This window comes from Hordeum vulgare, chromosome 1H (genome assembly GCF_904849725.1).
Source record: "Hordeum vulgare subsp. vulgare chromosome 1H, MorexV3_pseudomolecules_assembly, whole genome shotgun sequence".
NCBI lineage: Eukaryota > Viridiplantae > Streptophyta > Magnoliopsida > Poales > Poaceae > Hordeum > Hordeum vulgare.
In genome coordinates this window covers 12207755-12225229 of record NC_058518.1, presented here as the reverse complement: position 1 = coordinate 12225229, position 17475 = coordinate 12207755, and positions in this window count along the sequence as shown.

The following is a 17475-nucleotide window of genomic DNA, read 5'->3' as shown; positions in this document are numbered from 1 at the left end:
AATACTTATATATATATATATATATATATATATATATATATATATATATATATATATATATATATATATATATATATGCTTGTACCTACCCATTCACTCTGATTTTTGGCAAATCATACTCATAGAGCATAATGGCAAAAAAAAAACGCCAGCAGACCCACATGTCACATCTACAAACTAGACAAGTCAACAACCATCTAGGGTTTTGATATCAAGTAATGCTTCTTTTTGATGTGTTTGATCCCATCGTAGCACTATGTCTCCAGTTACTACTACCCACTCGCGTCACCCCTTCTAACACCAACTTCTATATCTTCAACAATGCAACACGCTTACACCGATTGACTCAACAGCTAAACATCAGAAATTCAAACTCAAAGATAGAGAGTAGAAGATGTCAAACTATGGCCTGTCCTCGAGGATGCGGAGCTCTGGCAAGTGCCTTCCTGCGGCCACCTCGGCACAATGCATGCCACCAACCGATGGGTGGCCGCGCTGCGCGGTGGGTTGACCTCATGCACATGGGCCTCCACCGGCGCTGCTTCCATCGGTGGGTTGACCTCATGCACATGGGCCTCCACCGGCGCTGCTTCCATCGGTGGGTTGACCTCGTGCACATGGGCCTCCACCGGCGCTGCTTCCACCGGTTGATTCCATGGCGGCAATGTCGTCTCCTATATGGCTTGGCTTCTCTCCTCTTCTATTGGCTTGTTTGGTCACCTAGAGTCTCCGGTTTTCGGGGACAACGATAGACGATGATTTTGTTGTGCTAGACCATCAGGGTGGTGGTGCGGCCCTGTTAGGTGGTAGGCAAACTTTGGCAATATGATACGGGAGCGTCTAAGTCGGCAATTTTCTCGAAGCTTGCGACGGGAACAAATTTACTATATTTTGAGAATGTTCCGTTTTGAATTTTCCTTTTTCTGTATTTTTATTTTCTGGATTTTTGCTTCTACTTCTTTATAAATATGTTTGGTAATTTAAACTTTTGTTTTCAATTTTGAAAAAAATTATAAAATTACAAAGAATTTTGGAATTTCTACAGCATTTTTGTCACTGAAATAATACCATATTTTCAGATGTGCCAAATAGCTTGAAATTTCAATGACGAAGGCCAAATGCCAAATTACACTAGCATGTGCATTTTTCTCTAAAAGTCAAAAGATATTAGGACGTGGCTACCGAGCTCAGCGACGCCCGCTCGCGGTAGCGGACGCAATTGCGAACAACAACAAAAAAAACCACGTGCATTTATTAGCATTTAAAAAAAAAGTCATAACTTTTGATTCGAATCGGAATTGAGATCCGTTTTCACGGCTGACTTTCTTGCGACGAGTTCTTTAAAGATAGATCCCATATGGATAGTTTTTGACAAACTTTTTTGGGCAACTTTTGATGATACTGATGCAACTTTAGTGTTATAAAAAAGCAACTCATTTTTTAGCCTAGTTGGACTACCTATTTGGTTGATTTTTGTAAAAATGGGAAAATCACACAAAACATAAGACGCATTTAGTGCGACGTACAAGTAATTGAATGCGGTTGATGCTTAATTTCCTACAAATACTATGAAATTGCTAAACATTGATGCCTAGTTTCCTATGAATGTTGATTAGTTGTGTATGGTTGATGCTTAGTTGCCTACAAATACCGTGAAATTGCTGAATTTTGATACTCAGTTGCCTACAACTGATGATCAATTGCCTACGGTTGATGTTCAGTTGCCTGCTAATTGTAAATAGTTGTCATAACTGCACTCGAGTATCACAAAAAAAGTTAGCAAGTTTTAGTGCGTTTTTGTGCAACTCCAGTACATTTAAAAAGCAACTCATGTGTATTTTTCATCATTATATTTAGCGATTTTGATGATTTTTGCGAGCAAATCGTGTAAAATTTGAACAACTTGTGTAAGCTTGTGGGCAACTATTTGAACCGCCCCCCATAAATTTTTTCATTACCCCTATGCATCTTGTGATATGTCCTTATTTTCGTAACTAGTTAACACCCGTGACCTGATTAGTCAAAACATGCGTGCTCGGTAGCATAGGCGGCAAACTATCCTAGAAAAAAAGGTTGTCGTACGATCCATCCCCACATAGTTTTAAAATTTGGAATCATGATAGATATTTGATTAAAAGTTTTCGACATTGTATGTAACTTATGTCCCTTAATGGACAACCACAACACGAGAGCTGCTTTCATATAGCACTAAAGTTGCCTCAAATATCATCCAAGGTTGCCGATCAAAATCTATACATATGGGATCTAGTTTTAGGGAGCTCGGCGTAAGAAACACAACCATGAAAAGTATCACCGTTTTGACGCTCGGTTCAAAAGTTATAGTATTTTAAGAAAAATGAAACGGAATAAAGTGAAATGACATTATCGCATTCATGTAGTAAATCCTTGCTGCACACTCCTGCGTTCGTTTCAGTCAAATAGTGCAGCTGGATTTTTTAGTATTTAGGAACATATTAATACCGTAAAACAAGCACATATTTGAAATCATGGGGGCCTGGCTCCTGTCAGCCCTCTATCTCCACAATTGGGTGCTAAAAGGCCCAGGGCGTGGAGGAGGTTTCCTGCTGTCTTGAGAAGAAGAAAACAATAGAGCATTGCATTCACCTCGTTTCGCCGCAGTCGTCAAATACCGGGCGAGCTCGAGTGAGGGCAGCGGCAGTGCAGTTCCCTAGGGAACCTTGCTCCTTTCTCTCGTCCGGACAAGCGCATAGCGATAGATCGGCTGCACCCATTGGGTCCGCATGGGTCGGCGGAGATCTTCTGCAGGTGTCTCTGCGCAGGTGCTGGTGATGCATTTGGGTGTTGGTGACATGACAACGGCGATGCATGGCGTCGCTATCTTCTTGGTGTCGTCGTCCATGAGTTTGGCTGCTTATCGGTCATGGTCGACGATGCTCTAAATAGTGTGTGTGTTTTTGCCTTGTGTTTCATTTTTTGTCTCGTTTTTGAGGATTTCCTATCCTTGTTAAGACGAGACAAGGGTCTGCTTGAAAAGGGTGGTTAGCCGGCGCGCCATACTAAAAACCTGCTTACTGGGGGCGCCGCATGAGATATTGCAGGCCAAAAGCGTTTACAAAGTGTATGTAACTTACAAGAAAAGTGCATACATAAAAATACGGTTTTGGGATTTATCGGGTACCTAATTTTTTCAGGCATCAGTCACCTCTTCCTTTGTTCCAACATCACCGTAGAAGAAGAAAGTCAGTGCCACATTACCTATTTTAGTGGTGGAGGCATAGAGGAACATCGAAGGAAGGGAGGAAGAAGATAAACAGTGCATTGTCTACAGCCGTTGGATGAAAATCCGATAGTGCCTAAAGAAAGTGACTGGTAAAAAAAAAGAAATAATCGACGCCTGCCTGACATATAGTCGGTCACTAAAAGATAACTCTCTCACACATAAAAGAAACAAATAACCTGACCCATGGTACATGAGGTTAGCAAAATCAAAAATTCATAAATAATCAAATATCCTTCCAAGTGAAGACATCAAAAACGTGCTAAATGTAAACACACTAGTACTTAATAATTAATCAACGTAAGACATGCATAATAGAGCTTTTCTTTGTGGAATCTAAGAAGGCTCGGTAGATCACTTTTGCTGCTAATTAAGATGTAAATATAGGGGCTATGCTTGGCTCGATGTCTTTTTGTCGGCGTCGCGGATGTAGGACTCGTACGCGGCGGCGCTAGCAAGCATGCACTTTCGCAGCGCCTCCCCCGCCTCGAAGCACGCCGCTTGCTTCTCCGTAGATCCGTCGACCTCCTGGAACGCGTCCAGCACGGCTTCGAACTGATCCCTGCATCCGGGGAGGCACATGAAAGCCTTGACTGCCCCGTCGATCATCTGCTCAGGAGAAGAAGACGACGACCACGACGATTCGCTGCCCATGATGAGTTGGCGACGACGATCGATCGATGTCTGTCGCTGTGGCCGGGACTCGATGGTTTTCGTGCCTAAGCGCGTGCTCTTAGTATATTCCCTTGTGTATATAAATAGGCGTACTACGTACGTTAGTACAATATATATAGTAAGTACTCCTAGCTAGTACATACAGGAATTTGAATCCAACTGATATTGTTCTGCTTTCGGAATCTATTCTGACAGAAAACTGATATTGTTTTTTCAGTCTTGGATTCGCCCTTCTTTTTGCCCATCCCTAGCGCTCCAAGGAGGGGGCGAAATCTGGTGATTGAAAAACGTTCGTCGATTTGAAAAGAAGTTCACGAATTCGACAAAAATGTTCACAAAAGTGAAAAGGTTCAATAATTTGAATAAAAGTTCATGAATTTAACAAACAAACGTTCATGAATTAAATACTTCTTTCACGGGAGGCCTCCCGACTGGCCAGTCCATTGTCGCGTGCAGAAATACAAAAATAAAATGAAATAACAGTTTTATGTACATGCTTAAATTATGATTTATATAGTCTTTTTATTCAAACTTTGCATGGATGCCGATCAGGGGCATGCCCACCATGCTAGCAAAAGTTGAGATCATTTCATGAATCTCCAAAAAACACCATATTAAACGGAGGGTGTTCGGGCAGGTTCCGCCGGGAGCTCGTTTTTTTTTGACATCCCTAAAATGGCCCCAATTTCTCATACATGCTTTTGTACGGCCAATTCAAGGCACCATGCCAAATTGTTTTGGTTTTCGATAAATTTTGCATTCCGGAATCTTCTCGGTAAAAAAAAGATCGATAAATAGTCGAGCGTGTCGCACTTTTCATATGATTTCGGAAATCATTCAAACCTGGCATGGGTACCTACCATGGGCATTTTCACCTGCTTGAAAAAGTTGGTGTCATTTTCAAGAATGTCCAAAGCTAAACCATGTTCAATGGAGGATGGCTGGATAGACCAGAAGGCTTCGTCTGAGAGCACATTCTTACTCGACATACTTGAAATGAACGTAATTCTTTGTCATGGCCTTGATTGACCAATTCAAGGCAACATGCCAAGTTGTTTTATTTTTCTAGATGTTCCATGAAGTTTATGATGTGAAAGAGAGAGAGGGCATCATGGAAAATGTGAGGCTGACGTCATGTGGTTTTAAAGGAGAGGGCTCCAGCAAGAAATGTTCGGCTATCACATCAAGTAAAGGCCAATACATAACATAAGTAGTTTCTTGCAATTTTATCGTGTTGGAAACATAAAGAGATGGAGATGTAGTTCCTCTCTCATAATAATTGCAAGTAGGAGCAGCAGGCACATGCATATTATATCCATCAAAATCATCATGTGCAATGGTAAAACGCAACCCGTCAATATAATCCTTAATAAGAGCAAACTTCTCCGAAATAGTGTTGTTGGAAGAATTCAAAAATATAATAGGACTATCATGTGTGTGTACAATAGAACAACATCATTTTTAACATAAGGAACTATAGCAAGTTCATCTTCACAATCATAATTCATATTGGCATCTTGGCCACAAGCATAGCAAGCATCAATTTCATCAAAAAGGGATATTTCAAAAGAATCAACGGAATCATAGCAGTTATCATAGCATTCATCCTTTGGTAAGCATGAAGGGAAATTAAACAATGTATGACTTAAAGAGTTACTCTCATTAGAAGGTGGGCACGGGTGGCTAATCCGCTCTTCCTCCTTTTGTTCTTCACTCTCCTCGTCATCTTTTTCATCCAATGAGCTCACCATTTCATAAATTTCTTCTTTGACGGACTCCTACAAAATATTAATCTCTTCTTGGACAGAAAAGGATTCCTCAATATATAGTGTAACATAAGCATTAGAAGCATAATTTTCATAGCAATATTTAAGTATGGAAAAAAAATCAGATTTGTAAAGTGTAGCATCATACTTTTCAATCAAAGAAGCAATTCCACAAGCACCCTTAAAAGCAAAAAATTCTTTAATTTGTTCAACATCATAATAACTATAAACACCTTTAGCATAAGAACATAAGATTCCATTATCAGTAAACTCACAAAAGTAGGGAAGGTGTTTCTTAGGGTCTTCAGAACAACAAGTAAAATCATATATTTCACATAAATTCCAAGCATAGCAATGCAAAGTATTAATATGATGCCATGAAAGTTTTCCTTTTTGAGATAAGCGGTGTCGCACATAATAAGCATGCTCATCTAATGGCTTGCCCTCAACTAAACTAGTTGGGGTTTCAGCATGAGCACATAGGGATCGAAGATGATCCAAGAAAAATGCTTCAGTAGTATGTTAGATTTTGGGTGGTTCTTCAAACATTGTTTCGGTAGGTACAACTTTTTTTGGTATTTTGTGTTTTTTACCCGTAACTAAAGAAAGAAAACACGAACAAAATAAAAACTACTTAGTGATAAAGCAAACAAGCACACACGGAAATATTCACCCCACGCTATTGCTTCCCGGCAACGGCGCCAGAAAAAGATCTAGATAACTCACAAGTATAGGGGATCGTTTGTAGCCCTTTTCGATAAATAAGAGTGGCAAAACCAACGAGGAGCTAAAGGTGGAACAAATATTCCCTCAAGTTCTATCGAGCACCGATACAACTCTACGCACACTTAACATTTGCTTTACCTAAAACAAGAATAAAACTAGAAGTAATTTGCGAGAATAAAACTAGAAATAAATTGCAAGATAATAAATATAGTAGTGTAGTAGCAAGCTTTTTGTAACACGAGAGAAGGATTTGTCCCTAGGAAATTGACTACATTACTAGACCGATAGCAAGTTTTAATGTAGGAGAGAACACTTCTAGCATGTCATCCCTTACATGAAATTCTATGCACTTTTGATTGGAACAATTAGCAATCATACGCAACTACTAATGTTCATTAAGGCAAAACCCAACCATAGCATTAAGATATATATTGGTTCCCCTTTAATCATCTATGCATCAATTTCTATGTTAGGAAGAAATATTTTGTCACTCTTGCCCTCCAATGCATAGTCCTATCAACATACAACTAACCCCATGATGTGATCCACACGCACGCTCATATGATGGGCACCAAAGAACAACAACATATCCACAAGCAAATTAAACCAATCATAGCAATTTTACCAATTAGTCCATAGGACAAAATGGATCTACTCAAACATTATAGAATAGCCATATCATTGGGAAATAGTATATAGTGTTGAGAACCATGTTTAAGTAGAGAGTTATAGCGGGAAAAGAGGTGTTACACCGCTGCATAGAGGGGGAGAGAGTTGGTGTTGCCGGTGGCAAGATTGTTGATGTAGATCGATGTCATGCTCCTTGCCCCGGCGGCACTCCGGCGCCACCGGGAGAGAGGGAGAGAGAACTCCCTCCTTCTTATTCCTTGGTCTCCCCCCCCCCCCAAGATGGGAGGAGAGTTCACCCTCTGGTCCATGGCCTCCATAGCGGCGAAGGGGCAGGAGCCCCTCCGAGATTGAATCTCCCTCTCCTGTTCTCTTCTCTTTCGCGTTCTCTTTTCTGGCCCTTCACCGTTTCTTAAATTTTTGGAAATCCATAACTCCGATCGGTCTGAAATTTTTACAGGAATGTTTTCTAGAAATTATCTTTCTTGTGTCGTAAGTAGAGCTGCAACCAACTTACATGATGTCCACTAACCACCACCCTGCGCCAGGGGTATGGGCCGCGTCCTGGTATCTAGTGGAGGTTGTGGTCCTCTGTTTACGTTGATTCCAACTCCCAAAAATCACATATATTACAAAATAATTCTCCGTAAATTTTTATCGCGTTTGGACTTTGTTTGATATGGATATTCTGCTAAACAAAAACATGCAACAAACAGGAACTCGCACTAGGCACTAGATAAGTAAGTTAGTCCCAATATTAATATAAAATGTTGCCAAAAGTATATGAAAGTTGTAGAACATTGGCATAAAACAATAAAAAAATATAGATACGACGGAGACATATCACATCTAATGATGGATCTGCTTGCTCATGCCGCCTTTTGCTGGCTAATTGTGTCGAGTTGCTCCTGCTGCCGTCTTACTATGCGGTATAACTCCTTGTTATTTATTTCTACCTGGTGCATACGGTCTGCATCCTGCTTCTTTTTCCTCTGATGGTTTCTATAAGTGTCATTCCACTCCGGTTACCCCATGAACCCACGAAACAATGCCTTTGCCTCATGTTCGTCCTCCGTGCTCAGGATTCCCCAGGGTGCGTGTAAGCTCATCATTCTCTCTCTCGGGATGGAACACCTGATTTCGAGCATCTTTTACTTGCTTAAATTAGTGTCTGAGGTTGTTTTAAGATTTTCCTTTGTAATAATATGCCATGTCGATGGGTCCAAATTTCCCCCATGTGCATAAAACCAATTCTTGGACCTGTCGGGCCAATTTTTTGTGTAGCTGGAGTGACCCCTTCTGCAACCATCTTGGCCTCAGGTGATTTCCACTTAGGCAGGGCTCTCTTGTAGCCATCTGTCCCCAAAACATGGTGATACTCCTTTTTCTCATCAATTTCCTTTTTTTTTCTTCACCTTTCAGAGCTTCATCCGATTCCTTATACTCCACAAACTCGTGTGAGTGATCTTTTATCTTCTCTAGTGCTCGAGTGAATTGTGGAGTCTTCTTTTTATCCCTGATGCAGTTGTTGTATAATCTTTTCTTCCATGCCTGGAATTGTGTGGCCATCTTCTTAAGATCTCATTTCTTGACTTTCAACCATTGGCTATCTGTGAGACCCTGTGGTAGGTTGAAATGTGACATGACGGTATCCCAAAGCAAATCTTTCGATCTTTGGTCAATGTAACTAACTCCTCGATCTACCTTTTGCCGATTCCATTCTCGAATGGTAATTGGTATTTGGTCCCTAATAATAACTATGCATTGATTTATAAATTTACGGGCATTCTCATAAGGATCAATCGGCTCGCCATCTTCGGCGACTTCATTGATGTTTAACTTTATGTCATCGCCCAACTTTCTGGCCCGGCCTCGTATCCTTCTAGAAGATTGGCTCGATTCGGAGGGCTAAAAGAAGAAAGATTTGTCGATATATATGCACAAATCAATTAATACAACTAATGATCACCAGGCTTTATATATATATACCTTGCCACACATTGTTAATTATCTAACATTTTCTTCGCCATCATTTTATACGTCTATTGGTTCTTGCTCAAGTCCATCAACGGATTCGTTTAGAAGTTCTGAGATGTCATGTCGTCATTCTCTTGGTATAGGGAGGAGCGTATGATGTCGAACAAGTCATCTCCATGGTATATACCGCTATCGTCCATGGCTTAACTAATCCAAAAGAAAGATAGAACGATTTAGCATTTTAAATTACAATGCACTAAATAATCAAAAACTGAATCATAGTATAGTTTGCCGCAGGCGAGGTTCACTCTGAGAGGCTAGGGACGATGGTGCGGAGGATTAAAATTTACTTATGCATCTCGAATAATTCATTTAATGCAACAATATACAGTATCACTAATATATCTCGAATAATCCAGTTAATGCAACAATAATATCACATAATATCACTAGTACATATCCCCCAATCAAACTGATCACCAAACAAAGAGTTGTTGTAGTACTACGCGGCAGTGAACACCTAAAGAGAAGGTACCATCACAGGATCATAGCTCGAGTGAGATTCCTGAAGAAACTGCGGGGTATTTGAGAACGTGACGTCCAACAAAACCATGTAGCAACGGACCTGCTCGTCCTCCTCCCTGACACGGCGACGTACCAGCTCCTCGGGGGACCGGCTCCCTCTGCACCGATAGTGGCCCACTCGACCGCCATCATAGAATCTCTGGGTCAACGATGAGACCCCGGTTCCTCACCAAGTTGCATGCCCCGAAAGGTAGCACCTCCCAATGCCAGCCCGACGGAGCCCAGTCATGGACATGGCGCCTCTCAAACGGGTCGACGACCCCGAGTCCACGACGAGGATGCGGGCTGGCCATCGTCGTCGAGAACAAATTCCTATGAAAACAAATTCATATGCGATAATTTTCATTTTATTATGCTACTCATATTTAATAACCTATGCGAGAACAAATTCCTATGAAAACAAATTCCTAGGTCAGGCATCATCCCGGACATGGCGCTTTGCGGTGGTTGTCTGGGACTCCTCACTAGCGATCGTCGGGGAGTCCTCACCGGTGATCATCCGGGACTCCTTGTCGGCGATTGTCGGGGAATCCTCACCGGTGATCATCGGGGACTCCTTGCCGACGATTGTCGGGGACTCCTCCCCAGCGATCATCGGGGACTCCTCACCGGCGATCGTCGGAGACTCCTCTGACGATCGTCGGAGACTCGATCCTCACCGGTGATTGTCGGGGATTCGATCCTCATCGGCGATCGTCGGGGACTCATCACCAGCGATCGTCGGGTACTCCTCACCGGCGATCGTCGGGGACACCATATTGCAAATTTATTTATCATCATACATATGCTTATCATACATATTGCAAATTAATTTATGGTCATGCATATTGCTAATTAATTTATCATCATACATATAAACAACATATTGCAAATTAATTAATTATTAGTATAAACAACATATTATCATACAACTTTTAACAACATCATAGAACATGCATATCATCATATATTCATCATACATATAAACATATTGCAAATTGAATCATCATATATTGCGAGAAAAAAGAAAAAATGCTCGAAGGGGCTGGCCAGTGGGTTCTCACCGGCAGGGCCTGGGCGGAGCGCAGTCTGGGCGGTGGGGCGAGGCAGCCGACGGATGGGCTCGGGTGGCGGAGGCGAGGCGGCCGATGAAGAGGCTCGGGTGGCGGAGGCGAGGCGACCGATGAAGAGGCTCGGTCGACGGAGGTGATCGGGCAGCGGAGGGTCTGGAGGCGGCGTGGGGGTAGACGCGGGCGAGGTGGTGCAGGCGCGGCGACAGTGCAGCAACAAGCAGGGAGCTGAGAGACGGCAATCACCGATGGCTACGAGTGGATCGGCGACGGCGTCGGAGAGGATTTCAGCAGCCTGGTGGCGTTGAAGTGCCATGTTCTCCCGGGTGGTAACGGGCACCGCAAGAACACGCGCTTATATAGGGGGAGACCTTTAGTCCCAGTTGGTGATACCAACCGGGACTAAATACTCTTTAGTCCCTGCTGGTATCACCACTCGGGACTAAAGGTCCTCCTTATCGATGATCCAAATTCCGTGTGGGGAGGTGGACCTTTGGTTTTATTTCTTTCTTTATTTGTTTTCTTCTTTTTTTAAACATAACAATTTTTGTTTTTAGATTTTGAATAACATTTAGAATGTTTAGTGTTTTTGAGTGAATCTTTTTGCCTTAGGTCATAAAAATTATAAACTTTCTGTTAGTGCCATTGGTTTTCAAATTTGAATAGTTTAAATTTGAATTGTTTGAAATTTGTGTGAATCACTCGTTTGTGAATAACTTTAATTTGAAAATAGATTTTTGAATGATTATTTTTCTTATTGTTTAATACTAGTGTGTTCTATTAGTTTGTTCAATTTGAGAATTTCTAGGATATTTTAAATAGTTCTTTATCAGTATGTTACAAAATATTGTACAAATCCCTCCAAAACCATTTCTGTTCATTTGAAGTATTTAAAATATTTCTATAAGAAATATTCTTAAATAATTCCAAGAAAATTCTAGTAAGTCACACATGATATATATGATGACCTTGCCAAGTTTCGTCTCAATCCAAATTAATATGATTCACAAACATACTCCAAAACCATCTGTGTCCAGGTCGAAACTTGGACAAGTTTACATTGCCAAGTTTCTCCAATTATTCTCAAACATTGTGGACATGTTCTAATCACCTAATAATGTGTCCACACCAAGTGGTGCATCATGGAGAATAGATCCACTTGTCCAAATCCTCCCAAACCCATTTATGTTGATTTCTAGCTAGAATTAAGAAATTTTGCATTGTCAAGTTTCCTCAATTGGTTGCAAACATTTTGGACACACTCTATTCCTGAAGTAATGCCACCACACCAAATGGTGCATTAGGGGAATAGATTTGCATAACCAGATCTAGGAAAATCTATTCCTGCCCATTTCTAGGGTTTAGAAAGTTTACATTGGCAACTTTCATCATATAATCCCAAAATGGGCGATCAACCTCATTTCCATCTACCCTTTGATCCTGTTAAATCTCAAGACAAGAAGAACCCTTTTACTTTCCCAAAACAGCATCAAACACCTTCTCGTGATTTGGTAAAAACCCTCTTTTAATGCCTTTTACAATTCCCCTTGATATCAAAATTTTACTAGAGCTCATACTAGTTACCTTGCATCTCTAGTAAACTTGGCTTGGCCATAGATCAATTATTGCTGGGTGAAGCCCCACCCTTACCATCCCTTGAAACCAAGAACAGCTTTGTCCCGCTCCTCAGTGGCCATTACTCCATTGTAAAATGAATAACCAATTGGAAAATAAACGAAATGCATAACAATATAGTATAATTTTGATAGGAAGTTGCATAATTAATTTTGCACTTTTTAATTAATTGTTTCAAAAGACAAAATGCCCTAGCTCTTACAAAGATTCTGGCGTCAGAAAGGGGCAGCAAAGTGAAACTTTTTGCTTGATTGTGTGAAGGTAACCCCTAGGAACACCCAAAACACATGTATACCCTAATTCTTAAAAATATTTCCTCCGATTTGTCCGAAACGAGACTTTCCAGCTATAACGTTATGACGGTGGAGTCGGTCACATCCTAGAGTAGGATCTTAGGGTATAAGGTTGTTTCTTAGCGGATGTCCCTTGCTTATGATTGCACCGTAACCATGGAGAATATTTCATCATTTAATAGGACTAGTAATCATGCACGTGCAACGCACGTCTTAAATAAAATGAGTTCGCATGGCATCATAGTAAAATATTTTTATCAAAAAATTCAGATGGCTACAAAATATTTTTTTAAAGTGTGACATATTTGGGATCCAACACACGTATCATAATCTATAGTAAAAACATCTATTTTGAATCTGATTTTTATTTAATGAGTTTTTTCACCGAGCCATTTAAACGTGTGTGATTCCCAACTAAATGAGAACGTGTGTAACACGCGGTCCATAAACATGTCTCCGCATAAAATTCATGTTCACACACAAATTGTATTATAATGGTCACAAAAGTATATTTTAAAAATCAGAAATAAGCATGTCTTGAAGGTCCATCTTTTGAAGCAATGAAGGTCCATCTATACATGCGATCTATGATGCTTCGTTCAATGGATGGGATATTGTTTTTAGCTTCATTCTCTTCATACTTTAAAATATGCACCAAAAATTGCTTCCTCAGTCCAAAACCATCCTACACATGCATTATACAACATTGTTATAACAAGTTTGTATGTGCAATAATATGTATACAAATAAGCATTGTGTAGACACTCACATGGCCCACCAAAATAAGGAGTTCTCAGTTATCACAACGCTATATGGAATGAATATAATCAAATCGGTATCTCGCGACCTGCCCACGCCCACACTACAAGCTCGTACTTGCCTACGGGAAAGTTCAAGAGGCGGAGAGGAAAAAGTACCTAGTTATGTAATTTAGAGATGGTAGTTTCTGATACAGGGTGCCTCATTTTAACTCCCTTTTAGGTAGAACTTTATTTGTATTCTAAACACACTCCATTTTATTGATTAAAAAAGTTCATAGGGATACAATGTAGATCTGAAGGATTAAGGAGCCACACATGGCGTCCTGAAAAAAGGCATAGACTATGCGTAGCAAGGCTATGTGACTCCAGATTAGTTTCTCCTCTTTCAAAGATGATGGAACAGCGAGAGAACTGCTAAGACGTAAGATTAATCTCCTTAATAATGCTAGAGTGTAGCCCACCTGTATTTTCATGGATATCTTTGGTCACACCTTGACAGTCTGAAGCTATCTGTATATCTGCAAGTGATAAGTTAAGGACAAGTGAGAGCGCTTCTTGACAAGCCAAAGCCTCCGATAATATTGGGTCAGCCACACCATGGTTAAACATAGCATAAAAATAGCGGTTTCTCATGCCACCTTACAAATGGTGGGTTGCAGTGCGGGTGACAAGAATCTAAAGCACATGGTACTACATGGCCTAGTAAAAGAAGAATCTATAAGACCCGATCCCACAGCTGTTGAAATATGATTTCATATACGGGCGAGAGAATATCATGTGACTGTGGGATACATTGGATGGCTAGGTGGGCCTACTCAATTTGAAACCAGGCGTGATGGGAGGCCATGATTTGAATTGTGCATGGATACAGTTAAGGCCTTGTTTGTTTACAGAGACTAGAATAAAAAAAATTCTTTTAGTTCCTATGTAATCAAACAGGAGGGACTTTTATTTAAGGAACTAAAAAAAGACTTTACTGAAGGAACTTTTTTCTTTAGTCCCTGGGACTAAAAAAAAAGTCTAGTCCCTTGAAACGAAACACCCCGTAAACAAAATCCATGTTGGAGAAGCACACTCGTTTAGCGGGAACTTGGGATGCCATGCAAGGAAGTCCGCTTCAAGTTTGTTGGACGTCTTAATCTGTAGAATACTCTCGATGTCTGGCTGATAAAAGTGCAGCTGGAGTAGGGCGTGCCATCGGGGGTTGAGAACATCAGCGACCCACTTGTTGGCACCGTCGCTTTGCAGTTATCGGCGTCATGAGTGGTCACGAAGGATCCAAGGATCATGCCATATTCGAACTTGGGAACCGTTTCCGATCCTTCAAATGATCTTACTTTAGCAGCTCAAGCCCATATACAATAGTTTGCCATGTCGAGGACGCATTGCCAACATCTATCAAGAATCTATTAAGGGTAGACTTGGCCATGAGAAACCTGGCCCGGCCATACCAACCCAAACTCAGTCCGAAATTTCCGGGCCAGGCCGGGCTTGCCCACAAAGTAAACGGTTTCATATCTTGGAGTCCAATTTTCCATATGATTTGGGCCTAAGCATGATGTCCCATGACACCAAGTGAGTTCGTCGTTTCCTGTGAATCACTCCTCTCCAGTACTTATGTATCATTTTTGTTAGGCACTCAAGCGTGAGAGGACTAATCTCACAACTCCCAGCCCCGCGCCCCCCTCCCACGGGCAACTCGGGCGGCGGCGGGGATCTCCTTCCCCTAGCCTCCTCACCACATTCCGCCAACCTCGTCGTCGGTCGGGGCGGCCGATGCAAGCCCCTTACGGTAGTCGGAGGCAGGATCCCGTTCTTTCCGCCTTGAAGGGCTGGTGCGGGGCGGTCTCGACAGGAGGCGGAGTCAAGCGGGCGCGGGGATCGACAGCTCAGCGGTGGCAGATCACGGTGGCGGCGGCCTCATCGGGACTATGCGGTGGAGTCAGCCCGTTGTACATTGGTTGCGTACCCGCAGCGGCGGTGGGTTAGATCAAATCTGATCCCGGTGGCGGGGGTGTGGTGGGCCTGGTCTCCTGTCAGATCCGATCCGACTGGTACGACCTTCATGCGTGGCGACGATGATTGGTAGCGGTTCCATGCACACGATGTTGGATGGAGGGTCCTCAAGAGGATCCGGGTGAAAACCCTACTCTTGGGACGTTGCCAAGGTCGGCGATGGCGGCGTCTTTCTACGTCATCCCCTTCTTGAAGGCATCATTGGAGACAAGCTTTAGACCCTCTATTCGCTACTCATGTGTCGTACCCCTCTTAAGGGTGTCATTCTTGGAGGTGTACATAGGCTCGAGGGACCAGTGGACGGCATCTACGATGCAGCGATGTTCCCTGTGACACATCAACGTCGTAGAGTCTCGGCGGCGAGGCGCATCAAAGTCTCAATGACGGATGGATGATGATGAATGCGCGTACGGTGGAGGCATTGTCTAGCGCCGCGAGGGCATCGATGGCAGGCTTGGCAAGGTCAATGTGTCAGTACGTGCTCTGAAGATGGATGATGAAAGACGACGACCACGACCTATGAGAGTGCATCAAACCGATTTGTGCCCTAGACCCGGTATGTGGCTTGATCGGGGCATCCAGCTTTAGATGTGAGACTTTGGTGTGATGTCTATTTAGTATTCAGTTCGGACATTCGGCACCCCTTCATCATTGGATAGGAGTAGCGATAGATGTTGCCAAGATGACGGCTTCAGATATATTGATGTATTGTTTTGTAAGGTCTTTATGAATAGTTAATAAAATAACTGCATGCATCTTCCAGATGCACAAGTCGGGGCTCATCCTCCTTTTCTAAAAAACACCTAAGCTCCTCTAGCTATTTTTAGTCTAAACACACTTCACTTTATTGATTAAAAAAGTTTATAGGGATACAACGCAGATCTGGAGGATTAAGGAGCCACACATGGCATCTAAAAAAAGGCATAGATTATGTCTAGCGAGGCTATGTGACTCAACGTTAGTTTCTCCTCCTTTGAAGATGATGGAATAGCGAGAGAACTGCTAAGATGTAAGATGAATCTCCTTGATAATGCTAGAGTGTAGCCCACCGGTATTTTTATGGATATCTTTGATCACACCTTGACAGTCTCAAGCTATATGTATAGCTGCAAGTGATAAGTCAAGGGAAAGTGAGAGCGCTTCTTGACAAGCCAAGGCCTGCCATAATATTGGGCCAGCCACACCTCTAAATTTTATTGCCTAAGCTCCTCTCATTTGTCGGTGGCATGGAACCCCTATAGTAATCTAAACGCTCTTATATTAGTTTATAGAGGGAGTATTTTTGTAAGTAAATCTTTGATTCTCACAAAAAAAGTAAATCTTTGATTATTTTGCTAGTTTTAAACAAATTATTTAACATATATCAAAAAAATTTAATCGTGTATTTCAAAAAAATTGGAACTGTTCGAGACACATACGAAAATGTATAATGTGTACGGAAAAAGTAGTCATCAAAGACAAACTATTTGAGAAAAAATTAATCATCTATTTAAATAATGATACACATGTAAAAAATATTCTGGTGTATATAAATAATGTAGAACATGGATTGAAAAATGGAACATCAAAACATAAAAAAAATGATGATCGCGTAACAAACGATCTTAATCATACACTTAAGAAATGTTCAAGCTGTAAAAATAATGTTCCTAACATATACAGAAAATATACAATGTGTATAAAAAAAGTCATTAAACATGCATTTTTTAAACATAAATCATGTATTGAAAATGGTTAAACATATAATTTTTTGCCAATGTATACAAAAAAAAGAGAAAGAAGCAAAATAAACGAAAGAAAATTGAAGAAAAATAAAAACAATAATAAAAACAAAGGAACATAGAAATTTAAAGGAAACACATTAAATTGAGATAGAAATGAAGAAAATCAAAAGAGGCGACTGGTATATATCCTTATGTATGACCTTTCAAATAGCCCACAACGACACTAAGGCAGAGTTCTTTTCAACTTTTGATTCTCCAGGATCAGCTTTTGGGAAACTTTACCACAATCATCTTCCTTCAAAATCAGCCTGAATCAGCCATCGAGTTCTTGTCGGAGATTGTGGTCTGATATTATGGGCAAGTTGTATGTTGAAATATCATT